The 19,982-nt window shown below is 41.8% G+C and overlaps 1 protein-coding gene across 1 annotated transcript in view; it reads left to right on the top strand.

Moving 5' to 3' along the window:
* The first annotated feature begins 3,013 nt into the window (after window positions 1-3,013).
* Window positions 3,014-19,982, top strand: part of TMEM200A (transmembrane protein 200A) — a 59,006-nt gene continuing 42,037 nt past the window's right edge. The window contains exon 1 of the mRNA XM_068677445.1: window positions 3,014-3,775. The gene's annotated coding sequence lies outside the window, so the exon portion shown is untranslated. The remainder of the gene's footprint in view (window positions 3,776-19,982) is intronic.

Genomic DNA, 19,982 nt, shown 5'->3' with positions numbered 1-19,982 from the left:
ACTAGGAATCTGTATTTTGCATTTTTAGGGGCAGAAAACAGCTGCTAGCCAGAGATCTATGCATATTTTGTGGTCCTATGGTTATTATTTATTGACTAACATTCATTATCACCAAGGAACCCTTGATATCTTATGCAGACCAAATTCACACTGATAACACTGAAGAAAAAAAAAAAAAAGAGTATGAACAAATGATAGACTGAAGATTTCCTCAGAATTAAGGGATAACAGTTTTTGACTAATATTTTAGCTTAATATAATATGGAAAGCAAGCTATGTAATTCACAGTATTATTTACACTATGGTAAAAACTTGTGATGAAGGTTGTTTTCCCTGTAGTGGTCCAGATTTGACTACAGTTCTTCACACTAGTGGGGATCCCTTCAACCTTCAAATACATTTGTGTTCCAAACTCACATTGTCATGTTTGTAGCCCTACAGCATGGGACAGTTCAGTGTCCCAAATTCAAACAAAGTTCTAGACAAAGTCAAAGAAGTGAGTCTGAATCTTTGAAAAAGTTCCTGTCCAAGGGGAAGAACCGAAAATGCCTGCCTTCTCTTTAAATGCCTTCAGTTTACAGAAGACATGCTTACCATTTAATCCACCCACTGACTTTTTTATTACAGGAAATGAATGACTTTTCATACTATGAACTAAAAGATGTAGGTTGGAAGGGAAACTAGAATAATGCTGCTAACAACACAATTTTCAAATAAAAATTTTCCACGCCTTTAAATAAATGGAAAGGGAGGATCTCACTCATTGACACTAATTACTGATTCTTGCTGTAGTCTCAGAAGCAACCACCTTCATAATTAATGCATTAAAATGTTTGTTTTACTGGACATGAGCAATATCGGTGTTGACTTTTAAATCCTGGAATATTGGTCTTGACAGTGGCTTAGTATCCAGAGATTTGCAGATGACTGAGATCTTAAGAGCCTCGGTATCTTATTCTCTCCTGTCTTTTCCACTGTGGATCAGGAGTAAATCCCTTGAATCAATGGTCGTCAGATCAGTATTAAACTGTTGTAAGCAGGAAAAGGAGCAAGCACCAGCTTTCTTTAAGAATGCATTAATACAATTTTAAAAGAATAGAAACAACCCAGGTAAGAAGCAAAGCCATGTGTCATTTGCCTGCAAGACACATCTCCCTGATGTCTGTCATGAGGATGGGCAGCTCTTGCTGTACTAACATCAGCAGGAAGCTCACACAAAACATGCTGCCTACATTTAAAAATCACGATTGTCCTATTTTCATACATATGACTTGTGGGTCATGTAACAAAACAACAACCCTGCAGTTTAGTGTAAAAGTAGTTTTTATGCACGTACTGCAAATGCAAGGGGAAGTTTGTCTAACCCAGAGATGCTTCCCACCTAGTAGCACTACTGAAATGCCCCTCAGCCCCTTCATTCTGTCCTCACAACCACACTATCTCTGAACTCTTTTTTATGGAGGCGAGGTCAGTTGAGGGCATAAGTCATCTGAGGATTTATTTTAAATGCCAGCACTTCCAAAAGGACACGAGGTATCTGAGAAGTATCTTACAGCAGGAAAATATAAATAAAGATGTGGTGATACTCTACCTTGTCTGGTGTTGGAGTGGAAACAAATGGAGATCATTAGCAAGACATGAGCAGATCACTTTCCTTGCAGTGCCACAAGCCCCCATCTTTTCAGGATAAGTACATGAACTGTGGTGAAACTAGTGCTGGTTCACATCATGCCCTTCATTCATGTTTCATGAGCTACTGGCAGCACAGGAGGGTAATGTTTCCACATCTCTTTCACAGTGATATTTTCCATAAATTCTAGAGAAAATTTCTGAATTTTTCTATGCAGAGACATGGACTATCAAAGGGATTTGGTGTACACAAACATCTTCCCTTTCTTCCCTCCCAGTGATGCACAGCAGGGTCTCAGAGAGCCTGAGCACACGTGTCTGTAGACTGTCTTCTCACTAGCTGGCATCAGATACACTCAATGTGATGGACAAAACAAATTACTAATCTGGTAGCACCCCAATGAACAGGTATAAATCTGACACTTGAAAGCAGATTCGTCCCCCTTGAATCAACACATGCTGAAAGCTGGAAACACAGTGTTTCCAACTTCTAAACGTGTTTCTATGTTTCTCTTCTCTTTGCTAGTCCAGAGCTGGTGGCATAAAATGTCCTCTTGCTAGGGCAAGGTGGTAACTGAGGCTACTCAGTGTGGAAGCCGCTGCAGCCTCAGGCAGGAGCGTAGTCATAAAGTGAACACTGAGAACTGACAAATGCTCTGCACTGTACAGCACAATAAAGTGCATGCACATAAGAGTTGAGGGCCTATTGCAGGGTGGGTGGAAGCTCCTAGGTCACTGCCCATCTCCAGGAGAGTGCTGCCTGAAGTAAATTTAGGTATGATGATGCCAAACTCAGTAGCTTTCTGTCTTTTCAGGAGAAGTGTTAGGTAAAATAATGGTAAGAAAAGGTGATGGTAACTTTGAAGTCCAGTCAATTTTTGAAAATCAAATAAAAGCAGCTACCAACTCCAAAGAAGCACATTTTTTTCTTCCCAAAGATGTGCCCGACTTACAAATGTGGGGAGCTCCCATGCAGGCAGGAGTTTCCCTCTCTCCCAAGCCCATCTGGCTTTACTTGGCTTGAATGGAAGGTGTGAGCAGCAGGTACCTAAACAGTGCCAGCCCAGGCTGGACACGAGGGGTGGGCGGGCAGCCGGAAAACCCCAGAATAAGCGAAAAAAAAAATGAATAAGAGAAAAAAGAAAAAAAGGCTGAATCATAAAAGTGTCATTGTCTCTGAGGCAAAACCCACCCGGGTGAATCACTCCGTGCTCCCGCCTGGCTCTCACAAGGGGTCGGCAGGGTGTCCTGCCCCACTGCCGAGCCCCCCGTGCCCCCACAGCCTCCACAGCCCCCGGAGCTCCGCCGGGCGCCGCTCCCCGCCCGCCGGCTCCTCCTTCCCGGCCTCGGAGCCCCGCAGCCCGCCGGGGCGGGACCGGGCTCCCTACAAAGCGCCCGCCCGGCGGGGCCGGAGGCAGAGCGGCGCGGGGAGGCTCCGGGGACGGCACCGGCACCGGGCACCGGGGACAGCACCGGGCACCTGGCACCGGGGAGCTGCGCTTTTCCCCGGGGAGAGGGGAAACTTCCCTGCCCCGTCCCGCCGCGGGCTCCCTGGTGCCCGCCCGCTTCCTCCTCCTCCTCTTCCTCCGGCCGCATCCCGCGGGGAGCAGCGGGCGATGGGGCTGGGGGCGCCGTCCCCGGGGAGCCGTGCCCGCAGCCGGCAGCTCGCCGAGTGAAACTTTGCGGCGGGGGCGGCGCCCGGGCACCTCGCGGCGGAGCGGGCAAAGTTTTTTTTTTTTATTTTTTATTTTTTTTCCTTTTTTTTTTTTTCCCCCCTTTTCTGCAGCCCGGGAGCCGCCGCCCGCCCACGCCCCCCTCCCACCCCCCGGGGTGGCCGCGGCCCCGCTGCTATGGCACCCGCCCGTCGCCGCGGGGCGGGCAGGGGGCGGCCGCCTCCGGCTGGCCCTGCGGTGGCGGCGGCGGGGGGGCGCGCAGCCCCCGGGCGCCGGGCGTCCTCCCCCGGCCGGCAGTGACCGCCCCGGCCCCGCCGCCTGCCGGCCCCCGCCCGAGTCTCGCCGAGGATGGCGGCGGCGCCGGGGCCGGGCTCGGGGAGCTCGGGGAGCCCGGTCGCCCCCTGAGCCAGCCGCCGCCTCCCCGGAGCAGCCCCGCAGCGCTCCCCGCCGTGAGACCCCGCTCCTCCCCGCAGGTAAGCGGAGGGGCGCCGGGCTGGGGGGGCTGCCGGGCACCCCGGAGCTTGACACCCTTTCTCTCTCGCCCCCACAGCCGCGGACCCCAGCGGGGAGCGGGCTGGGGACGAGCCGCTGGTAGCCCCGCTCGGCTTTGGGGCGGTTGGCAGGGTGGGGAGAGGGACGGAGGGGGGGCTTTTCTTTCTTTCATTTTTCCCCCTCCCAGAAATAGACTTTGTGCCTCCCGAGCGGAGCCAGTTGGCGTGTTGGAGCTGCCTCTCTCCGTGCAGCTGCTACACCCTCTTTTGTCTGGTCTCGGCTCCCGAGGACTTTCCGCGCTGCTATCGCCCCCCGGCCCGGCTCCGACCCCGGCCCCGCAGCTGCCTCCCGGTTTGGCCCCCCCGTGCCCCGGGAAGTTTCCCCGTTGCCTTCATCGCCACCCAAGTTCGGGGCTCGGTCGGCTTTGTCTGAGGAAAGATGGTGGTGGTGTGCGGATTGCCTGGGAGGATGGGAGCCAGATGGGGACGGCGAGGGGATTGCCCTCCTCCCTCGCACGCAAACCCGGCTCTCTGCTTGAGCGGGTCTTCCCCGGGCTCCCCGGGGGCAGAAGCACGGAGCCTCCCCCGGTGCTCCGCAGCCTCCCCTCCGGTGCCTCCCTGCCCTCCGCGCTGGGTCCCTGGGTCAGCGTCCGTGCCCTGTCCGGCGGAGCAGGGACCGCAGGAGGGGTACCCGATTGTCATTAACCACCGCCAGTCTTGTTTTACGCAGGTTATGATAAAGAGAACTGGCCAAAGTATTCCTCTAAAGCACCGTTTTGTGTAAGATGACCTGCAAAACATAACCTGTAGTCACGTAGAGGACCTGCAGTTTATGGTGCTGTTAGGACGGAGGGCTTTATTGCTCAGTGAAATTACAGCACCAAGGGTTTTGTGTGTTCTGGCTCACCCCGTTTCTGGATCAGTACACTGGCAACTCTCCTGTTATTTTTCTTTAACTAGATGATACTTCCGATCTATGTGATGGAAACCAGAGAAGTGCCCAGATAGAAAGGAAGGAAGAGTGCATTTTTTCCTTTTGTTGTTTCTGTACTGCTTTGTAAAAAGTAGAAAAGAAAAGCACTTTAAACATAAAATTTGATTTCTGTTGAATGTAACTTGAATTATTTTAATAAAGAAATCAAAGGGTCTTTTGAGTTTGGAACATTTTAATGTGCTTCTCGTGATACCAATAAACATACTTCTAGCAAAATACTTGTTAGAAGATAATTATAAGACAATTTTTAGTAATTTGAGACATGAGGTACAATTAGATTTTTGTTCTGAACACAGGAGAAAAAAAAAAAAAGCACCCTTGTGGAAAAAGATATATCGTAGATAAATAGCAATTTGGAAAATAAAATCATATATAATTCTTATTTTGTTGGCATAGAAACATGTTTTATTTGTTGCTCCTTTGTTGGATTGCAACAATGACCCAAATGAAAGTTGGAAAAAGAATAATGATGTGAGAGTTCAGCACACTACAGTTATTTTATTCCATGTATAGAAACATTTTTGCCCAATTCAACCTCGCTGGAGTTGGACCAGAATTCATTTTTATGGAAGCTCTGTAATCAGATTATAAAAGGTGGGCTGTCTGAATTTAATCCTGTAAAGTACGGACTAAGCAAGCCCTGCTCTGACAAAGCACTGAAATGTATGCTGACCCTCCAGCAGGTAAGCAGTGCCAACCTCCATCTGTGGTGTGAGTTCATTGCATATAGCAATAGGTGCACTAACTTCAGTGAAACAGTTTGCTGGCTTAGCTGTGTTACTGGACCCTTGCTGGACCAAGCTGTGTTTCTCATTGTGTTCTCCTTCCATTTCCATGAACGCTAGGCATAAAACACAAAATACCTGTGCCATACACAAGTATTCCCATCAGCCACATCTTGTGGGTTGTATGTTCCTGACCGACTCATACCTCTCTGTGAACGAAAAGGGGAAATGAAAATGAGTTAAGAAGTAGAATACATGTATGGAACAACAGGAGGAGACTGCTGCTTCTCGTAGCTTGTTCGGTATATTTTAGGAGCCAAAAATTCAAAATGCTGAAAATCAGTGAAAACTCCCAGCAGAATTATTGAAACCAGACAAAGGTGTGATATAAAAAGTATGAAACCTAAGTGTTGCCATCATGAAGAACTTCCTATTTTTTTTTTTACAGAAGAATGCTAGCAGTCTTGATAGTCTATGATAGTAGTAGAGAGTATAGCATGTAGTGAAAATAAGAGCTTGATTTCCTAGACAGTGATGATGGCTCCATTTGACCTGGTGCCATAAAGCTTTGTAAACAGATCAATTACTTTTAGTCTATGGGTGTTTGGTCTCCTGGTACTGGAACAAAGGGAAAAGAGCAAATCACTTTCCAATGTGCAAAGACAACTAAACTAGGAATCATTTGTGAAAACATGGGCATCTTGTCCCAGTCTAAGACATTTCAGATGCTTGCAATGAGGCAGGCAAACAGGATCTAAAAGAAAGCCTTACCACTTATACAAAGACAGCTGAAGGCTGGGTAGAATACCCCATTAGATAATGTTTATATTACAGTTCTACAAAGAAGCCTTTGGAAGGACTTGAAAAAACATCGTAGTTAAGATTTCTGAAGCTGTGATCTGATGGATGTGGGAAGACATCCCAGCTATGACATTGCTATGAGGATTTAGGGAGGTTCTTCTTGGTGCCTGTTTACCAGCAGGATCTTTGTGTTGCTTCCTGTGCTGCCAGCTGGATGACTGCCTTTACGTTCCTCAAAGATTGTGATCGATAGCTTAAGAACTGGGAATCTTCTTAGAAGGTTCACACACATTTTAAAGAGGTGTCTATACCTTCAAAGTCCAAGAGAAAATAAAGGAATTTGCAGATGATACTTGATGTGGTGCTTTCATTTTAAAGTAAGAATAGAGTAAGGAAAAGTTTCTGCTTTTCTCCCTTACTAACTAACACATCACCCACACAATCTTGGGGTAATTAGGATCTTATTAAGTGGACTGTAGATTGCATGGAAAGGTGAAATGCTGACAATGTCAGTGAATGAAATTGCTGGACAGATGTTTTGCACAGCTGTTATCCTACACACTAGTTTTACTAGCTCCTGAGTGCCTGCGTTTTGTGGAGTTTGTGAGAATAAGCATTGTTGTAAACTTCCCTGCTGGGAATGCAGTCTGACCGTACAGCAAGAGGTCGTTACTCTATTCTACCGCCAACCATTTTTGTGTAACACAATTCAGTACCTGCAGTGTATCTGTAGCCCCTACCCAAGTAAGTGAATCTTGTTGGGAGTAGATCAGGTGGAACTGATGGCTGAACGTAGTGCTGCAAAATTCAGATTATACTGATCTCTTATAATATTAATGCAATTACATTCTCCTACCAGAACTTTATTACAGGATCAGTAATTTTAAACTTCACTTTTTTTTTTTTTTTAAACTTCATGCTTTCCTTAAAAATCAAGCAGTTAAAAGAAAATCTATTTATTTATTTATTTATTTATTTGTCCAGCAAGCTATAAATGAGATGGTTATAATGTAACAGAGCTATTTGTAACATTTTATCTGCAGCAGTGACAGAATGTTTGTATCCCTCAATATTCTTATTTTGATCTTTTGGTGACAGAAATATTACAAAGAACATTGGGGGTGTTTTGAAAAATTTTGAATGGGCAGAATACATGAAAAGGAAGGATGTATTTCCTCAAAGTCTTTGTGTCTGTGTTTCCCTGTCTCATGTTGGGAAAGGTTATTGTACCTAAAGAAGTGTGCTAGAGAGGTGCAGAGCCACCTGAGGATCACTGGACACCTGAGGATCTTCATCAGTGAGGTGTAATCATCCAGCAGAGATTTCAGGAAAGATAGTACCAGAACGGACTTGTGGAAAATAAAGCCATGAAGTACCTATTTGTTCAGTCTCCAAGAATTGTAACGAGGACTGTAAGACTTCCTTTCTTGTGTCAATTTATATCAACATGTCATTATTATTTTTATCCCACTGGAACTGTTGTCAGTTGTTCTTTTTGTTGGACGTGTGACCATTTTCCTACAATTAATTTAAGTAGAAACAAACTATATCTTTTTCTACATTGATTATGTCTATCCCGCTTAAATAAATGATGAATCTCTTACTGAATCAGAGAAACTAAGATTTGATCCTTTTAACTTCAGATACATGTCCTAATCAAACAGATTTTAAAAATGACATGTGATGTGAAATATACTGTAAGTTACTTCTTACTGCAACTAGTTTAAAGACAAAGAAATACAGGAGAAGAGAGAAATCTCTTCTGATGACTTTTTTTTTTTTCTTTATCTATTTCACAAAAACTGAGCATCCCCATGCTACTATTTTAAAAGCCATAACTAAAAAGTGTTACAATGTGAGGTGATGAAACTGCATATTTCCATAATACACTCTAGCTGTAACATGGGAAGAACATTTTCAATGAAGGGTTGATACTGTTGGGCACTAATATCCTATGAGTCCTAGCCATTCTTTGGTGGCAATTAATTCTTTAACTTATAGTAGGAGAAGTATCCACTTTGATGCCTGTGACGTGCTGGGATCTGTAGCACTAATTCAGGGAGTGTATATGAAATCAAAACAAGCTTTTTAGAGTTTTAAAATGACTACTTTCTTCCAATAAGGGGGGGAATTTCAGAAGTCATTTTGATTTTTGTGAACTTAAACCACCATCAAAGCAGGTTAATTAGGAGGCAATTAAAAAACTTCACTTGTTCTACTGAATTTGGTGTGATAGTGATAACAGTAATAGAATTTGATTTTTTTTCCCCACATTTTCCATCTGAGTGTGTCTGAATAAATGGCTCCACTTATCTGTAATCAGCTGCCTATTGTTGAAGAACAAATTTGTATCTAATTAATTTTATCACTTACATTTTGCTATGTATTGAATAAAAAAATGACATTACTTGTACCATAACTTGCCCATCAATCTAGTTGCATGTGTAAGTTGCAGCTTAAAGCACTGGCATTTTTTCTCTAATTCGTGTAATTCAAAGTAACAAAGGCATATCACATACTAAAATACAAAACATACACAAAAAATATGTTGCCATATAGTAAAAAAAAAAAAAAAAAGGTCCAGTTTTCCATTTTTTATACACTATTACTGAAAAGCATCTATTTATAATTTGTTGTGGTTCGGTGTGAGAAACTACAGGTAAATGAATAGCTCCAAGAGTTATTTGGAGGTTGTATCATTTTTCTGTGTATTGGACAGCTCATGATGAAGAATTCATACTGGTTCTTCCTTTTCGTATGAGTTGGCAGGATTGTCAAGGAATCATATAGTAGCCTAGTCATTGACTTGATCCTGTTACTGAAATTTTTCAGTACATTCCTCATGTAACTGCATGGATACATGCACAAACACAATTGATCTTTTTCTCTTACTCAAATCTGAAATTCGACATGTGTTGACACTGTAGTGAGCTGTATGTTTAATGTATTACTTCATGAAGATGGATGAGATGAGTGCCGTGTGTTGGGTCAGCATTCTGCTGTAGTAAACGTACTTTCCCAAGGAATTGTTCCTTGGAGCAGTCAGGGTGTACACAACTTGTCTGCTGTAGCTTCTCACTTTTGCAGCATCTTGTGCTAGACATATGTAGTGTATGTGTCAGGCAACCTGCTGAACTCAGAATAAGAGATGCACCAAGAAACCATGTCCTGGAGACATGGATGTCACAGTAGGGTTGTTCAAAGTCAACTGAATAAACCTGATGTGGTGTGTGAGATTCAGCAGGTGTGCACTTCTTGCTATAAGTGACTGTGTATTTAGCAGTTGACTTGCTTCACCTGAGGTCTGGCTATATTTCTGTAGGAAGGAGAAGTTATATGACAGGTTAAGAGAGAAGAAAAGAATAAGGAAGAAAGCATGTGGTGTGGGAAGGAGGGAAAAAAGAAGGAAATATAAAATAATAATAATAATAATAAAAAGAAAATGAATGACAAATATAAATTGAAAAAAAAATGAAGGCAGAAAAAATATGAGATATAATAAGCTGCATATTTAAAGGTGAATGATGCTACATTCAGTAATGTAGACTGAAATAGGCTCACATTATAAACAGAATGTTTAAAACATGGTGGAGCTTCCTTTATGATGCATTCCCATCTTTTGACTTTGTAAAATGAACTGGAAAATGAAGAGAATAATTCTTGTCTCCCTAAGTTGCATTTTAGATGATTTATTTTGTCTTCATTGTGTATCAAAATACACCAGTCTGCAAAAATGACATTAAACAGTTCTTAGAGAAGCTATACTATAAGCAAATCTGTTCAAACATGGATATAAAAAGAAAGGGAGCTGTGGAGTATAGCATGTTTACCAAGGTAGAAACTACTAAGTGGGGCACTTTACTGTATTTTGAAGTACCTGCAAGTTTTGAAGTACAGGTGAGCTGTTGTTTTTATAATCAAACTAATGCCTTGAACACAAAAGTTGCCACCATGCAGATCTATGTAATGTCACTGTCTTATAGAAGACTAGCGAGCATTATAAGCACAATGGGGACTGCCTTCAAAATGTTGGATAATTGAGTGGCATTTATTCAAGTGAGTACTTAGCTGCCATACTTGCACAGATTTTCCATTCCAATATATGTTCACTACGTCTATAATAGTAAACTACTGAGGCAAAAGCCTGTTCTCTAGCCACAATACCAACCAGAGTGTCTGGTTATTTGCATTATGCTTAGATATACAAAATACGTGGAATTGGTGGAACATACTGGGGCACCAGATTTCCAAATGTATTACAAGAAGTTTACTGAACAAGTTCAGATTTGCACACAAAATAAATCTCCAGCTGACAGTTCCTTAATGTCATGATTATCAGCATTGTAATAGTAGCCTGGTAAAAAAAAAAAAGACTGGCAAAGTATTAAGAATAATGGCTTCCAGAGGCCTAACAGACTCTCTTTGGGTATAATAGCCAAGCCAATGGCTTGGTTGTTAATACAATTCACTAACTTTTAGACCTGTAGAGTAAATTCATGATAATTCAATGCCCAAATGCTTTCCTCAAACCCTTCTTATGGTCGCTACAAAGTGTTTGCTTTGCTCTTTGCCAGGAAGGAATTTATTTCCAAATTACTTCACAGACTCCTATGCTGAATTTATTTCAATTCTTTTTCTAACTCAATTTTATTCTCCTAAGACGTGGCCTCATTAACTGGCAACCATGGTGGAATATCTGCAAGGTCCTATGTATGCTGCTAGAAAATAGTTCAATAGGCTGTGTGATATTAGAAAGATGCAAGTCACTGTTTTCCAATCCAGGTTTACAAACAACACACATACCAATGAAATACACAGAAACATTTAGAGGTCAAGATCAGGCAATGCTGTGTTTTGCAGCACTCCAGTTTGTATTTTTTCATTGTCCTCTTGGCTGTAGAGTTGAAATGGTAATGGAAAATAAGTTATACTTAAGACTGGTTCTTTTTCATCTTAGTTCTTATCAAGTTCTTACTATGATTTTTTATTCAGATTTTTTTTCTTGTGAAATGTGGAGATTGTGATTAGATGCCGTTGTATAGATTATATAATTCTTGTAAAAGAAGTACGATTATCAGTCAGAATTAGCCTATGAGAGGCTGCAACCAGGTGGAGTAGTGTAACTTTCTGTTAACATTTTATAGATATTTTTACCAGTGTATTAAGCTGCCTTCATAGCATACAAATGCTTTATTATTGTGCACCGTGACATGACTTTGTGACATATGAAGTTCATTGTTTTTCTTGCCTTCTCCAAAGAATTTTGAGAATACTTAACCTTTGCTTTTATGGCCATTTTCATCAGTGTACATGACATAAGGTATTTAACCTGTATTCAGGAAGGCAAAGTCCAAAGGAAGCAACTGGAGATGATTTCTGCAGTCCTTCCTTACAGGTTTTAGACCTAGTCCCAGAGAAATCTCTTTTACTCTTGCATAGAATATTCTAATTGTTACTAGACAAAGCTTAGATTTGAATAAGGCTTGTCTTGCATGGTTTTCAGGTTTGAGTTGAGGAGGTTATTTTAATCCCTAAATGTCAAGTGCTTTGGAAGTAGGCCTAACACATTGCCTGATATTCTATGAGATGTCAGTATCAATATCAACCTCAGATTAAGCATGCTTTTATTAAACCTTGTGGTTGAAGAGACGGACTTCAGAGGAGTTTAGTTCCAAGCTTTCTTTCCTAATCCAGTATTTGTTCCTTTCCAGTTAAAGAAGCATCTTCCGGAGAAAAGGAAGAAAAGGAAAACAAAAGGGAGCTCCAGTACAACAAACTATAAAATAGATGGACAGAGAGAGATTGAGAGAGAGGGATTAGTTAAAACAGCCTGAAGTAGAGATGACCCTTAGAGAGAGGGTGCTGATGTTATGGAGAGTTTGGTTTGGAAGATTTTTCTGATGAGTCATTTGCTCTGGAATTATTTGAGGATGTTGCCCTTGTTGCCCTTCAACAGTGAGACTTTGTTTGGGAATACCCGTGTTCCAAGAACATGTGACTTTTGAAACCCTTCTGGTACTTATGGGCATTTTTTTTTATTTTTTATTTTTTTTAGTTTAGATGTAGTGCTTGGAGGTCTGGTTAATGATTATTGTGCAAATTCATCCATTGTTTAATATTAATAATTTGGTTGCTGACTGCATGGATTTGATTCAGTTGCCCTCATTCATTAGCTGTATACTAGCCAGAAAGCTCACAAAACTCTGACACAGTTTGTTACACTTCCTTTGCCTTACTTTAAAAAAAAAAAGATGTATTAAAACACAGCTCATTCTTTGACTACTGCAGGACTGTGAATATAATGATGTTATGGGGACAGAATGTAGATAGAAAAGGAGATAGTTCAGTACTATAGCAGCAACCATGGATGTTAATTATTTTCTGGGGGCAAGCCCACATTTTTGCCAATAATTTCATAGATAAATAGCAGGGAGACCTCTCTTACCTGAATAACTGGAAATAAAAGAAGAGGGTCTTCCCATGTTGTGTGACTAGAAATACATTTGGCATTAACATCATTTAACCCTTCTTTCCCATCTTTCATTAAATCCACTGATGAGGCCAGGTGTTGGTATTTGCCATGGTTAGCAATTTAGAAGACAGACGTGGTAACATTCAGTGACAAAGGTTTTGACATAAAGCAGTAAAATAGCCCCAGAAAAGGTGTCTGGTCTGCTTTTGTGCCTACTATTCTCCAATTGTTTGTGGCTTCTGAACTCCGCAAACTCTCAACTTAAAACCTCTAGCAACAAGCACACTGCATTGTGAAAGACTGCTTTTACTGTGGTTATATGCATGTGCATACAGCTTCTTGTCCTCCTTTCAGTCATACTTCTGCCTTTTAGACTGTGATGTTCTTCATGATACTCAATGGACAGTGTGTTCTGGGGTTATTTTCCAGTCAAACTTCAGCCCGTGTATGTTGTTTTGTGATGTGGAACATAGAGTAGGAAGGGGTATTTGCAGGGATTGTTAACAAGAACAGTAAGTTGAGTTTTTTTAGATTTTTATTCAAGGTCTTGAGGGAATTTGTTTCCAAAAGTTGAGATTTTTGAGCATGTCATCACCTGGAACTTGAAATTGAGGTGCTGGGCAGGTTTCTATGATTCCTGTGCTTAAAATCCCATTGTGATAGGAAATTATATTCTCAGAGAGGAACACAAATGAGATGAATGAGACAAAAAATGCCTACATTATCCTACTTTATACATTTCCTACTGTTTTGGATGCAGTAAGTTTTTCCTGGGGGAAAAAAAAAATAAAATAGAGATTTGGTCAAAACAACAGAAATTGTTTAAAAAACATATAAAATCACTTTCACATACCTCACATATAAAGACATAGCCACAGTTAAATAAGCTCTTTGTATGCAAAAGTTAGAGGATGAACTTTGCTGAGTATGACTTGTTTTACACAGATTTTTCAGAAGAACTATCAGTCTTTATGATCAAACTGTAAAAACAGAAAATATGAGCCATAGCAGAGGTCTGAAAAACAGCCAAAGAACCTATCCTGGATTTCATCAAAATGCAAAAGATTATATGACTTCATGTCATGACTTTGGGAGAATGATAAAATTGGAGCTGATGAATAGCTTGTGTTAATCATTTTGCATTTGGCGTGTGTTTTAGCTTTCATGGTACTTTATTGTCAAACATTTTTTTATTGCTCCTTCTCAGTGTGGGTTTTGTTTGTTTTAACTAAGACTCACCAATGTAGTTATAGTGCAGCAAATCTCTATTCTGTCTGAATAGTTCAAGAACAGGGAGCATGAAAAAAAGCATGCCTGTAGTCAAGCCAGTATTGCATAATTTGAATGTCTCCGAATCTACTATGGCTTTTCTGGTGGATCTGACAGTAATTTCTGTTTTTCTCAAGCAAACCTGGCTTTACCATATGTATATTGTCTTATGAGGAGAGTAGGGGGTTTAGGGAACTGTTTCTCCTCTTTTTGTTAAAAAATAAAAATAAAAATCAGGTAGTGAATTTGTGTCATATAGGAGATTTTCCAAGCCCTGCTTTGTAGTGTGCTCCAAATTGTCCCCCTGTACTTGGCTCTGGTGAGGCCGCACCTCAAGTACTGTGTTCAGTTTTGGGCCCCTTGCTACAAGAAGGACATCGAGGTGCTTGAGCGAGTCCAGAGAAGGGCAACAAAGCTGGTGAGGGGTCTGGAGAACAAGTCCTACAAGGAGCGGCTGAGGGAGCTGGGCTTGTTCAGCCTGGAGAAAAGGAGGCTCAGGGGCGACCTTATCGCTCTCTACAGGTACCTTAAAGGAGGCTGTAGCGAGGTAGGGGTTGGTCTGTTCTCCCACGTGCCTGGTGACAGGACAAGGGGGAATGGGCTTAAGTTGCGCCAGAGGAGTTTTAGGTTGGATGTTAGGAAGAACTTCTTTACCGAAAGGGTTGTTAGACATTGGAACGGGCTGCCCAGGAAAGTGGTGGAGTCACCATCCGTGGAGGTCTTTAAAAGACGTTTAGATGTAGAGCTTAGGGATATGGTTTAGTGGAGGACTGTTATTGTTAGGTCAGAGGTTGGACTCGATGATCTTGAGGTCTCTTCCAACCTAGAAATTCTGTGATTCTGTGATTCTGTGAAATACCAGTAGAAGCACCCTTGCAGAATCATAGAATCATAGAATCATAGAATCATAGTATCATAGAACGGTTTGGGTTGGAAGGGACCTTAAAGGCTAACCTCTAGTTCCAACCCCACCATTGGCAGTGACACCTTCCACTAGACCAAGCTGCTCAAAGCCCTATCCAACCTGGCCTTGAACACTTCCAGGGATGGGACATCCAGAGCTTCTCGGGGCAATCTGTGCCAGTGCCTCAATACCCACTGAGTGAAGGATTTCTTCAAAATATCTTATATAAACCTACCATCTTTTAGTTTAAAGCCATTACTCCTTGTCCTATCACTACACAACCTGAAAAAGAGTCCCTCCCCAGCTTTCCTGTAGGCCCCCTTTAGGCACTGGAAGGCCGCTATAAGGTCTCCCTGGAACCTTCTCTTCTTCAGGCTGAATAGCCCCAGCTCCTTCAGTCTGTCTTCCCAGGAGAGGTGCGCCAGTTCCTTGATCATCCTCATGGCCCCTCCTCTGGACTCATTCAAATATGTCCATTTCCTTCTTGTGCTGGGGGCCCCAGAGCTGAATGCAATGCTCCAGGCAGGGTCTCATGAGAGCAGAGCAGAGGGGAGAATCACCTCCCTTGACCTGCTGGCCATACTACTTTTGATGCAGCCCAGGATACATTTGGCTTTGTGGGCTGCAAGCACACCTGGCTGGCTCATGTTGAGCTTCTCATCAACCCCCAAGGTCCTTCTCCTCAGAGCTGCTTTCAATCCATTTTCTGCCCAGCCAGTATTTGTGCTAGGGATTGCCCCAGCCCAGATGCAGAACCTTGCACGTGGCCTTGTTGAATTCCATGAGGTTTGTGCAGGCCCACCTCTCAAGCCTGTCCAGATCCCTCGGATGGCATCCCTTCCCTCCAGCACGTGGACTGCACCACACAAGTTGGCATCATTGGCAAACTTGCTGAGGGTGCACTCAGTCTCACTGTCCATGTCACTGGTAAAGATAGTAAACAGTGCCGGTCTTCATGCTGTGGCCCTGTTTTGTGATGTGAATCCAAGACACCTCAGTATTTTATACATACAGACAAGACGTGTATGTATTACAACATGTAAGAATCTTGTCAGCATGATGCTACATGAAACGTTTGATAACAGGTGACTTATTTCCTCTCTGGAATGGTCCTTTAAACTCTTTAGGTTTTCTGTGTCCCTACAATGCTCTGTCCTCTCCTTCTTTATATCATAGGAGATGCAGCCTCTCATCGTTTGCTTCACTTCTTCTTCCTCTTTTTTTTTTTTTTTTTTTTCCCTACATCAGAGAAGAAAGTGCTCAGGGAATTAAATACTGTCCCCCTTTAATTTTGCTGGATGACTCCTGCAAAGTTAATTTCTAAAGCTGTATAACTTAAACAGGTCAGAAAAGACATAAGAACTGGGAGTGTCCGCTATCATTGCTCACATTCCAGATCAATATAAATCTTCAATTTTAATGCAGTTTATGTCACAAAAATGTTGGAGGGTTAGATATTACACATTGAGAATTGGATGATGCAAGTCAAAAATTGTCTGTTCCTGCTGTGATCTCAAGAACACCATAGAGTGATTGAATTATACTTGTTTATTTACTGTTGCTGTGGTGGTATGGTGAGATCCTGACTGTGAAATCAAGGAAGAATTCTCATCTATTTCAGCAAGGTTAGGATTTCATTCAATATGTTAGCTACTCATGGACCTAGTAAATACAGTGTGCTGGTTCTTACATGGCCCAAAAATGTCAAAGATGTTTTCTGTGAATCATGCCTTTATTACACAAGCAAGCCAAAACAGCTCTCAGGAGCTAGAAGGGTTTTAGTTCAAAGCCATGACAATCAGTTTCCACTAATAAGCTGCCATCCTGAAACCCCCAAAGCCTTCGGGAATGTATTTTCTGCAGAGACTTTCTAGTTTATCTAAGCCATATTTTCATTGTTGTTTTCATGTCCCTAAGCATAGAATCATAGTATCACAGAACATTTTGGGTTGGAAGGGATCTTAAAGACCATCTAGTTCCCACCCCTTCCCATGGGCAGGGACACCTTCCACCAGACCAGGTTGCCCAAAGCCCCATCTAACCTGGCCTGGAACACTTCCAGGGATGGGGCATCCACAGCTTTTCTGGGCAATTTGTTCCAGTGCCTCATCACTCTCTTTGTAAAGAATTTCCTCCTAAGATCTAATGTAAATCTCTCCTCTTCTAGTTAAAAACCATTCCCCCTTATTCCATGTGAAAAGTTGCTCTCCAACTTTTTATAAACCACCTTTAAGTACTGAAAGGCTGCAATTAAGGTTCCTTGAGCCTTCTCTTCTCAAGGCTGAACAACCCCAGTTCTCTCAGCCTTTCTTCACAGAAGAGGTGCTCCAGCCCTTATCTTTGTGGCCCTCCTTTGGAACCACTCTTAACATCCTTCTTGTGTTGGGGATGCCAGACCGGGATGCAGCATCTCAGGTGAGGCCTCACAAGGGCTGAGCAGAGGGAGACAATCACCTCCCTCAACCTGCTGGCCACTCATCTATTGATGCAACCCAGGATGCAGTTGGTCTGCTGGGCTGCAAGCACACTCTGATGGCTCATGTCAAGCTTTTTGTCCAGCAGAACCCCCAATTCCATTTTTCCAGTCACCAAGGACTCTGCCTGACTGCCTTGACTTTTCAAGTGTGATGGAGAGTGGCTTGGTAAGTACCTCTGCCAGTTCCTTCAGGACCCTGGGATGCATCAGGCCCCATAGCCTTGTACATGTTCAGTTCCATCAGGTGGTCTTGAACCTGCTCTTTACTTACAGTGGGAGGGACTTTGCACCTCTAGCCCCTGCCTACAGGTTCAGGGACTTGAGAGGTGTGTGAAGCCTGACTGCCAGTGAAGTCTGAGGCAAAGAATCTGTTGAGTACCATAGCTTTCTCCATTTTTGTATATGCTTTTATCATCTGAACTTTAAAATGTCTGTCTTTTAACTTTCTAGATGATGTATCTAACATGCCTGACTAGAATAAACTTTGGGAGTAGAAGTTTTTTCATCTCACTTCTTTTATTATAATAGAATATTATGAAAGTGTATGATATGTTGATTAAGTTAATCAAGATCTGAAATAGATGATCAGTTTTCTTATGAGATATTCAAGCTCTTAATGGAAATGTAGTGGAGATGTCTCTTCCAGTCCTGGATAAATAATTTTTTGAGAACTTTTAGAAGTGCCTTAGTACAGATATGAAAGACTGTCTGAGGCCACTACATCTCAAAAGGTCAAATGTTCATTCTGCAAAAAGCTGACCATTCCTGAAAGCCCGTATCCCTCACTTCAAAAATAGTAGTAAAGCCTCGGTAACTTTCAGATCCCATTGTGTTTGAGAAATAAACTTAGAGTTGTAGGAAAGATTGTAGAAATGTGCTGAGAGTTTTCTTTCCTTCTTTGGTTCTGCAATCCCACCTGCTGGGAGGGAAGCACTTATTCTTTCTGTTTCTGTGATCTGACCTGCTTCATATGACATAAGGCCATGAGGGTAAGAGGTCTATGCATAGCAAGGCTTCTCTTGGAATACACTGTGATAACTATTAATTACATTTTGGAAGAAACCTGTTAAGTCCTTTTATCTGCTCAGTAGTGTTCAGTGATCCAGAATAAAACAACCTCACAGTTTCAGATGTGAAAGGAAGTGACTGAGTGTTCATGTGTCCATTGCCACAGTGTCACTAGACACTGAACTGCCTGGCTGCGGTCTTTATCATCTCTGCCATAGGTGAGAATTTCTGCAGCTACCAAGGTGAATTTGGGTTTACTATGAATATTAGTATTTGGGATTCATTAGGCTTAAAGTGTGGTTGTATATGAAATGCGGTAAGAACAGGCAGTTGTTTAAGTAGTATAAAAACTGTTGCACAGCTGTGCAGGACAGTTTATATCATTAATGGACTTGAAACACTAGTATGAAATTTGTAGTGCATTTCTGAGCTGTTCTAAATATGGAGTTGTATACCTAAACCTTATACAACAGTATCTTGAAATCATTCAAATCATAGTGGTCTTGCTGTAGAAACACAGGCTTAAGAATAGGGTGATGCAGGTTTTGTTCCTGGCTTTGCCTGTGGTATTCTGTGTCTTTGGAGAGCTTGACTGATTCTGCCTTCCCAAAAGTGCATAGGCACCTCATTCCTGTGTTATTTTTATCCTTGTGGAGAATATGGTCTCCAGCATCTTTTCCCTCAGTTTGCCTTTCTACAAAAGGGAGGTATTTCTATATGAGGCTTACCACTCATAAATACTCATGAGGGTTTTTTGAGACCTTTGAATGAAAAGTGCTGCACAAAATCAAATCAGTATTATTCATGCTGAATGAAAAGAGCTCTGTGAATGTTGGTGCCTGAACAGAATCTAATGGCAGAAGCCATCTTAATATACCAAAATATATTGGAAATCAAAACATTTAAACTGAAAATAAATTAACAAATGAAATTGGATGCATTTTTAATAGTGAGAAGAAAACTTAAAGTACCTTTTAAGAGCTGAGTTGCCTCTCTTTTACTTAAAATCAATACCATCTTTCTGGAAGATATAACTCAAGAAGTTATAAACTTGATGCAGAAATTAGTGGTGAAGGTCTTTGGTTATGTATGAAGCATGCAGGCAACAATGATATTTTCTAGTCATGAATCTGTATTTTATATATACTATATATATATATATAGGTTGGAACAGTCATATGTTTACAGCTAAATAGTACTTTTCTCTAGAGAGATTTAAATTCCATTAAAGCTATTACTTTGAAATGTATAATGTAAGCTTGTTATTTAGACAAACTCACTGGCTTACATACTTATTTTAGGCAAGTATCTCCAGCTGTATTGCTAAATAAATGTTGAAGAGATTTAGGCTGAAGGGAGAATACTGCTCTCCAACACAGCTCAAATGTAGATTGCACAAGGGTGGTGTAATGTATGGAACAAATGTGGCTGAGTAGATATAAGGCTCCACAGACACACTGTGCCTTTAATGTATTATTTGTGCATGGAAATAAACGGGTTAATATTGGTAAGCCTGCCTGACAAAAATCAGCTCTCTGTA

This window comes from Anas acuta, chromosome 3, assembly GCF_963932015.1.
Source record: "Anas acuta chromosome 3, bAnaAcu1.1, whole genome shotgun sequence".
Taxonomy (NCBI): domain Eukaryota; kingdom Metazoa; phylum Chordata; class Aves; order Anseriformes; family Anatidae; genus Anas; species Anas acuta.
Note: the sequence above shows the minus strand (reverse complement) of the source record. Positions and strands in the feature narration are given on the sequence as shown.